The following is an 8,627-nucleotide window of genomic DNA, read 5'->3' on the forward strand; positions in this document are numbered from 1 at the left end:
ATTAGAAGGACGCTGGCCTCATTGAATGAGTTAGGGAGGAGTCCTTCCTTCTCAATTTTTGGGATAGTTTTGGTAGGATTGGTATCAGTCCTTCTTTGTATGTCTGTGAATTTGTCTGGTCCAAGGCTTTTATTCACTGGTAGGCATTTTAGTACTTGTTCAGTTTTTTTAACTGATTTTTGGTGTGTTCAGGGATTCAGTTTCTTCCTCTTTCAATCTGGAATGTTGGATATTTCCAGGAATTTATTTACTTCTGGGTTTTCTAGATTGTGTGCATAGAGATGTTCATAATAGTTTTTGAGGGGTCTTTGTATCTCTGAGGGACCAGTGGTAATGTCCGCTTTGTTATTTCTGATTGTGTTTATTTGGATCTTCTCTCTTTTTTCTTCATTAGTCTAGCTAGAATCTATCAATCTTATTTGTGCCCTTTTGCTTTTCAAAGGCAGTTCCAATTTTACTATTCTGCCATCTTTATGGAGAGAACTCACTACCATGGTTTTGTATTTGTTTTCTCTCACATTTGTATACGTAGTGAGTCCTTTTACAGGTAGACTCCAGTAATGTCCCACTTCCTTTAATAAGGGTGGCAAGTCCTTCTCATTTGGGAAACCACTATTACCTTCGTGAACTGGTTGGGGTTCTAAGTCCTGCATGTTTTCTGACCAAGACACAGGTGTTATTGCCATAAATTCTCAGCTACCTGGTGGATAATCACTTTCACAGATAGGGATTGGAATTGTGACTAAAATGACATTTCAGTATTTTGGTATTTATTTTATATGGTACTGAAGTACTGGCATTTTATTTTTTTAAATGTGAGGTCGAGTTGCCATTATCTTTACTATTTTATTTTCTTATCTTTTATTTTACGTTCAGGGATACAAGAGCAGGTTTGTTACATAGGTAAACTAGTATCATGGGGATTTGTTGTAAAGATTATTTTATCACCCAGTTATTAAGTCTAGTACCCATTAGTTATTTCTCCTGATCGTCTTCCTCCTCCCACTCTTCACCTTCCAAAAGGCCCCATTGTGTGTTATTCCTCTCTATGTGATGAAGGATAACGTAATTGAAGTGTGTACGTCTTAAACCTATAATCACCTCCCAGATGAAGTTATACAACATTTGCAGTACCCTAAGAGACCCCTTCATACTTCTTCCCAGCAATGTTCCATCTCCAGAGGCGATCAGTTCTAACTTCTAACACTATAGATTCATTTTGCCTGTTTTTGAACTTCACATAAAATCCTGAAGCAACAGTTCATCCCTTTTTATTGCTGTATAGTATTTTATTGTATGGATGTTCCACAGTTTATTTATGCATTCTTCCATTGGTGGACACCTGGGTTGTTTCCAGTTTTTTACTATTATAAACAAAGTATGCACACAAGTCTTTGTGTGAACATATGTTTTCATTTCTCTTGGGTAACGTATTAGTCCATTTGCACACTGCTAATAAAGACATTCTGATAATTGGTAATTTATAAAGGAAAGAGGTTTAATTGACTCACAGTTCCACATGGCTGGGAGGCCTCATAATCATGGTGGAAGGCAAATGAGGAACAAAGTCATGTCTTACATGGCGGCAGGCAAGAGAGCTTGTGCAGGTGAACTCCCATTTATAAAACCATCAGATCTCAACAGACTTATCACTACCACAAGAACAATTTGGGGGAGACTGCCCCCATGATTCAGTGATCTCCACCTATTGGGAGGCCAAAACAGTTGGATCACCTGAGGTCAGAGGTTCGAGACCAGCCTGGCCAACATGGTGAAACCCCATCTCTACTAAAAATACAGAAAAAAAAAAAAAAAAAAAAAAAAAAAAAGACCCAGGCATGGTGACAGGTGCCTGTAATCCCAGCTAGTTGGGCTAGTTGGGAGAGTGAGGCAGGGGAATCGCTTGAACCTGGGAGGCAGAGGTTGTGGTGAGCTGAGATCACATCATTGTACTCTAGCCTGGGCAACAAGAGTGAAACTCCATTTCAAAAAACAAACAAACAATTATCTTCACCTAGCCCTGCCCTTGACATGTGGGAATTACTATAATTCAAGGTGAGATTTGGGTGGGGATACAGCCAAACCACATCAGAAAACCTCCTAGGAATGAGTTTCTTTGGGTTATAGGGTAGATATGCGTTCAATTTTATAAGATACTTCCAGATTTTTTTTCTCAAAATGATTGTACACTTTATATCCCCATTTGGAATGATTGAGCACTTGGCTGCTCCACATCCTAGCCAATATTATGCTGTCTGATTTTGAGTATGCCATTTTGATGGACACATAGTGTTTTCTCATTGTGATTTTAATTTGTATTTCCTTGATGACTAATGTCATTGGGTATATTTTCCTGTGCTAACTGATTATTTGTATATCTTTTTTTGTGGAGTGTCTGTTCAAGATTTTTGACCATTTTAATTGGATTATTTTTTATTATTGAGTTATAGGACTTTCTTTTATATTCTGGATACAAGTACTTTTTTAGACACATTTATGGTGGCTATTTTCTCTCAATTGGGGGCTTCCCTATTGATTTTCTTAATGGTATCTGTTTAATGAGCTGCAGCTTTAAATTTTTATGACATCCAATTTATAAATTTAAAAAAATATGGTTAGTGCCATGAGACAATACATTTTTGTTGTTTTTATTGCCCAGTATGTGGTACTTCATTATAACTACTCTAGAAAACTCATACATTGGTCTTTTGCTCTTTTGTGAAATTTTAAAATCAGCTTGTCAATGTCTTCTGTCTGGGATATTGATTTGAATTCCGTTCAATCTGAGGAAGAAGGGCATGTTGAAAATATTGGGTCTTCTGATTCATGAACATGATATATCATTCCACTTATTCAAGTCTTCTTTAATTTCTCGCAGCATCCTTTTTTAGTTTTCAGTGTACAAGTCTTGCACATTTTAAATTAAATTTATTTCTAATTATCATATCAGCAAAGATATTTTTCAGCAAAGATAGATATAATAATTAGAAATGCATTTAATTTAAAATGTGTAAGACCTGTATATTTATATGCTTTAATAAATTCCATTTATTCTTTGTTTTCCAATTGTTTGTTGCTAATAGAAATAAAATTTATGTTTATTATGTATTGACATGGATCTTGTGATCTTGCTAAATTCATTTATTCTAGTAGATTTTTTTGGATTAATTCATTAGGATTTTCTACACATAAAAGCATGTTGTCTGTCATGGTTGACATTTGTTTAAAATAATTTGTGGTAGGATATAGCAGACTCCCTCTATGACCTTGGTCAGACATCTAATCTTACTGAACTTTGGGGGACCTCACTTATAGAGGGAAGTTGTTATATAGACTCGTCTTTGAGGTTCCTTTTAGATCTAAAATGATAAGGGACTGGGCTCTACCATTTGCTTATTCTGTAACCCTCGGCAAAATACTACACCTCTCTGAGCCTCAGCTTGCTCATTTGTAAAGTGGACATAATCATAGTAAAATATCTGTGTCATAAAGTAGTTATGAGTCTTATGCTTCCACAAATAAAGACAGCTTGGGCTAGGGAAGTTTTGTAAAGGCCAGCCCAAGCACGTGGGGACACCATCATCAAGTGTATCCTGAGATGTGTGTATGTGTTTGCATATGAGTATGTGGCTTCCCTAAATCCTCCAGCTTCAACCAATGGTTCTCAAAATGAAGTATGCCTTGGAATCCCTGGAGGAGCTTGTAAAAATAGTTTCTTGGGCTCCACACCTATAGGTCTGACTCGTAGCCCTAGAAGGACCCAAGAACCTTCATCTTGAACAGTCTCAAGTCATTTTAATACACTGAGTCCCATGTGACTTGCATTTCCACATGGCTGGGGAGGCCTCAGAATCATAGCAGGAGGTAAAAAGCACTTCTTACATGGCGGCAGCAAGAGAAAATGAAGAAGATGCCAAAGCGGGAACCCCTGATTAAACCATCAGATCTCGAGAGATTTATTCACTATCACAAGAACAGTATGGGAGAAACCACCCCCATGATTCAAATTATCTCCCACCAGGTCCCTCCTAGAACACGTGGGAATTATGGGAGTACAATTGAAGATGAGATTTGGGTGGAGACACAGAGGCAAACCATATCATCAGGTAAATATTTAAGTCTCCACTCCTTATGTTTTTCTCTCTCATTCTGTATATCTCTTGTTTTGTCTCTCTGTGTTTCTATCACTCTCTGTGTTGGTCCCTTTTTTTGTCTGTCTGTCTTTCATGTGCACACGTACTCTGTCTCTCTCATCTGTCTCTATACTTGTGTCATCTCTCTGGTTGATGGCTCTGAAACACTGCCTCTCAACATCTCTCTCATTTCTTCTTTTTCTCAAGTTTGTTCCTGTGTGCTGTGGTCTCTGCCCTGGCTCTCTTGGCCTGACTCTGAGGCCCTTTGCCTTTCTCTGGTCTTGCCCTGCTGTGCATCTCTCTGTACATCTGAGCCCGTGTGTGTGTGATGCATAAGTCTCTGTTATTCTCTATCTTGATTCCTTTTCTTTTTCTCTCTTGTAAATCCTCACCCCTCTCCCACCCAGCCCTGCAGCTCTGCAGTTTTTCCTGTGAAATACAAGAAGAGTCTCCTGTGGAGAAGCCTGGAATACCAGGTCAGACCCCCAGACTCCTGTAGACTTCAGAATGTTTAGCTCTAATCAAGAGCCCCCATTGGAGTCTGACCCACTCTCCTGTAGGGCTTCTCTGGGGCCCTCAGCCTCCTGTGCTGCCAGAGATAAGGTGCCCTTGGTGGCAGAGATGACTTGGGCATGACCCTCAACACACTAGATAAAAAGCACAGGCTCCAAGATCCTGGAGAGACCCCATCCCTCAGGTGGAAAAGTGACCTTTCTATTATTGACCCTAAGCGTCTCAGAGTGTACTCTGGGGGTTTATGACCCGTTTAAATAGTCCTCAGAAAGATCAGACTAACTTCTTTCTTTGAGCTAATATTGTTAATTCATCATTAATTAAATATTTGATTTACCCAATATTTACTGCACACACTATGAACCAGATTCTGTTCTGAGAATGTAGCAGTGAAGATTTTAAAATGCAATATTATAAATCTCAACACTCATAATAACTATCGTGCCATGCATTGAGTACCTACTGTGTTCTAGGAGCTTAATTTATAGAAGAAACTTTATACTAGAATTTCTTGTGGGGAGAGAACTTCCCCTTTACTGGAAATTACTTTAATAATCTGCATGTAATCATTTTATTTATTTATTTTATTTTATTTTATTTTTTTTTTTTTGAGACGGAGTCTCGCTCTGTCGCCCAGGCTGGAGTGCAGTGGCCGGATCTCAGCTCACTGCAAGCTCCGCCTCCCGGGTTCACGCCATTCTCCTGCCTCAGCCTCCCGAGTCGCTGGGACTACAGGGCATGTAATCATTTTAGTGATTAATTAATTATAGTTATTAAAACAGTGGACACTTAACTCCCAATATTCAGGGGTGATATTTAAATGTTTAATAAATGGTAACCTACTGCCATTGACCAATGAAAACATTTGCCCCACTTCTCAGTTCTATTCCAATTATTTGAATAAACATCAAATTTTTAAATCATTTATTCACTCATGAAATCATTCAGTTATTCTTTCTTCCAGCATATTGTTAAGGGACTCCTGGGTATCAGCACTGTGTTAGGAACCGGGGACGTAATTAAAAGGACATCGTAAGGAACTCAGAGGAGGAAGATAGAGAAATATACTGACTGAGTTCATGGAACATGACAAAGGAAAGGTTCAAGAGTGCACACCTGGGTGTCTAACTTAGAAGAATCAGGAAAGGCTTTCTGGAGGAAGGGACATTAATGCTGAGACCTAAGAGGTGAACAGGGGTTAATTTGATGAGGTCTGTTTCTTATCAGTTTTGTTTATTCCATAGGATAGAGCCTGAACGTAGTAGGGATTCACTAAATCAACAGATGAATAAAACACAATGATTCTGAAAGCAGTTCTCTGGTTGAGTGGTAATTGACTAGGGAAGCTATAATGAAGATGTATTATCTTTTTCAGAAACAGTACTGTTAGCATGTCCTTTGTCAATGCCTGCACCCAGCACCTGACCAAGAATCAAATGCAGTTTTCTCCACTCAAAATTCAGGTAATGTCAAAGCTTTCAGCAAATTGTTTTCCTACTTACTAGCCCCAGACCAAGGGGACAAATAAGAGCCCAGGAAAATAGGCCTAGGAGGCAAAAATATGTGAGAGAGAACATTAAGTCCGAGGTTTTCAAACTCATGCCTGTTGGAGGCCATGCTGATTTGTGTTCCTAGAGCTTCTGTTCTTTTAGAAAAAAACAAAAGTCTGAATTTTCATGTAAAATTTTCTAATTTTTATGTTGGAATCTAATTTTAAAAAATCTTACATGTAGCAAATCAGATATCTATGGCTGTATTTGGCTGTTGTTCCAGATTTAGAAGTTATTTCCTACAAATGAGGAAGGAATGAAAGGGACTTTTATATTTACTATGCAGCCATGTTGTTTTGAACCTTGTACTACATGTTCTATGGATCTTCATCATGAATATTCATTGCATGAATATTCCTGTTATCTGATTTAATTATTGCAACAACCACATGGGACGGTTATCATAATGCCTGTTGAGGAAGATTACCAAGTTAAGTCTGCAGGGATTCAATATTAACCATAAGGAACTTAGTATTCAAACAGAATTAGAAGTAAACTAAGAAGAGGAGAATGGTTTTGAATTAGAGACCTGGTATTATAAGACTCTCAGGTGGAAAGAGCCTTGAATAACCAGACAATTGTCTAGAAACCAGCCTTTTGTTGTTTGGGCATCTTCTTTAATTGCTTTAAATACCACTGCTCTTTTCTGCAACTTTCTTGCCTAGAGAGTTTTAACACCCGGGGATAGGAACTTGTCTCCCCTGTTATGTAAAATGAATGTAACTCATAAAGTGATTCACTATTAATTAATGTCGTGTCTGTGTGATTTCAGATCCACCTGGCTGAGCAACACTACTATACCGTCAGTTTCTGCTCTCTTGATGTCTCTGAAATAGTTAAATCGTTTGATTTAATTGTCTGTAGGAGTTCCATTTTAGAAAAGAAGAAAAGATGGTCAAAAAACACTTTCCTTAACCACAGACTTCTGTCATTTTTGCCACTGAAGTGAGCATCCTATAACACTAGTGTATCAGGAATTCCCATTTCAATGAGGATTTCGCCAGATGGGCTCCGAGGCCCCTCAGAGTGTCTCCAAGTGGGATTTAGCCAAGTTGCGGATCTGCAGATCATCCCTGTGGAGGTGCTGTCTGTTCTAAGATCTGAACCCCATGAACAATCTGATAAAAGGGTTTAACTATTCACATCTCAGAGGCATTAGACAGTCAGAAACTGACCTCCCTCATTGCTTAGCAGAATGAATCTCAAATGCTGGTGTGCATTAAACCATCAGGTTGCTTTTTAGATGGCAGATTCCTGATCCCGGTACCTAGAGAGTCTGATTCACTGGGAGTGTTTGTTATAGTAAAAAGCTAAGCAAGAGGCCCAATAATAACATGGCTTAGAAAACAAAGAAGTTATTTATTCTGCATGCACAACAATCTAAAGAGAGGTTTCCTTATTGGTGGCATCTGTTTCATGTGATGTGGCAGAGTAAGGAGGGCCACATATTATTTGACAGTCTTCTCATTGAGAAATGAGGTTGCTGTCCCCTCCCCTTGAATCTGGGCAGGCTCTGTGACTGCTTTAACCATGAGAATGTTGTAGAAGTGACACTGTGCCTGTTCCTGGGCCCAGGATTTAAGAGACGGTAGGCTTCCACTTCTTTGATCTTGTAATACTCACTCTTAGAACTCAGCAGCCATGCTGTGTGGAAGCCCAACACCCTGTGCAGAGGCACATGTGGAGAAGAGGTGGAGTTCCTAGCTGTCAGCCCTAGATGAGCTCAGTTTGCCAACTACATGCAAGGGTTTAATTACCTCAGAGGCACTGGGCAGTCAGAAACTGACCCCCTTGATACTTACCAGAGTTACTTTGGAAGTGGATCCTCTTGCCCCAGTTAAGCCTTCCCACCTGGTGCCAACCTCATCAATCTCTGCCCAAATTGTACATTCACTGGTCCAATAAAGGACTGTTATTTAAAGTGACTGAGATGTAGGGTGGTTTATTAGGCAGCTGTAGATAACTAAACCACATAGGCATTCAAAGACCCAGGTTTCTTTCCTCTTGAGACACCACCCCCATTCTCAACAAACATTTCTTAGTCAAGGTTAGTTATCACTTACTTAGTCAAGGTTAGGTTACAACCATATTCAGATTCTAGGCAATGGGAGAGTGTAGAGAGGCCATGCATATTTCTTATCCAGTTTGCTTAGGCCTGGCACGCATTACTTCATTAGTGAGAACTTATCAGGTGGCTGCATTCAATCGCAAAGAGGACAGGGAAATGCAATCTCTAGACATGCAGCCATGTTCCATCCATGAAGAGGGGAGGGAAGAATGGGTGCTGCTGGAAGTCTAGCCATTGCCATCATACTGACTCTGGAGCAAAGAACAGAGATCTGCATTTTGGCAACCCCCCAGGAGATTTTGATATAGGTGATACAAGCATAGCTGCGAAAAGTATGAGTTTTGAAGTCAATCAGATCTGAGC

The sequence above is a fragment of the Macaca mulatta genome, chromosome 11, assembly GCF_049350105.2.
Source record: "Macaca mulatta isolate MMU2019108-1 chromosome 11, T2T-MMU8v2.0, whole genome shotgun sequence".
NCBI classification, from domain to species: Eukaryota; Metazoa; Chordata; class Mammalia; order Primates; family Cercopithecidae; genus Macaca; species Macaca mulatta.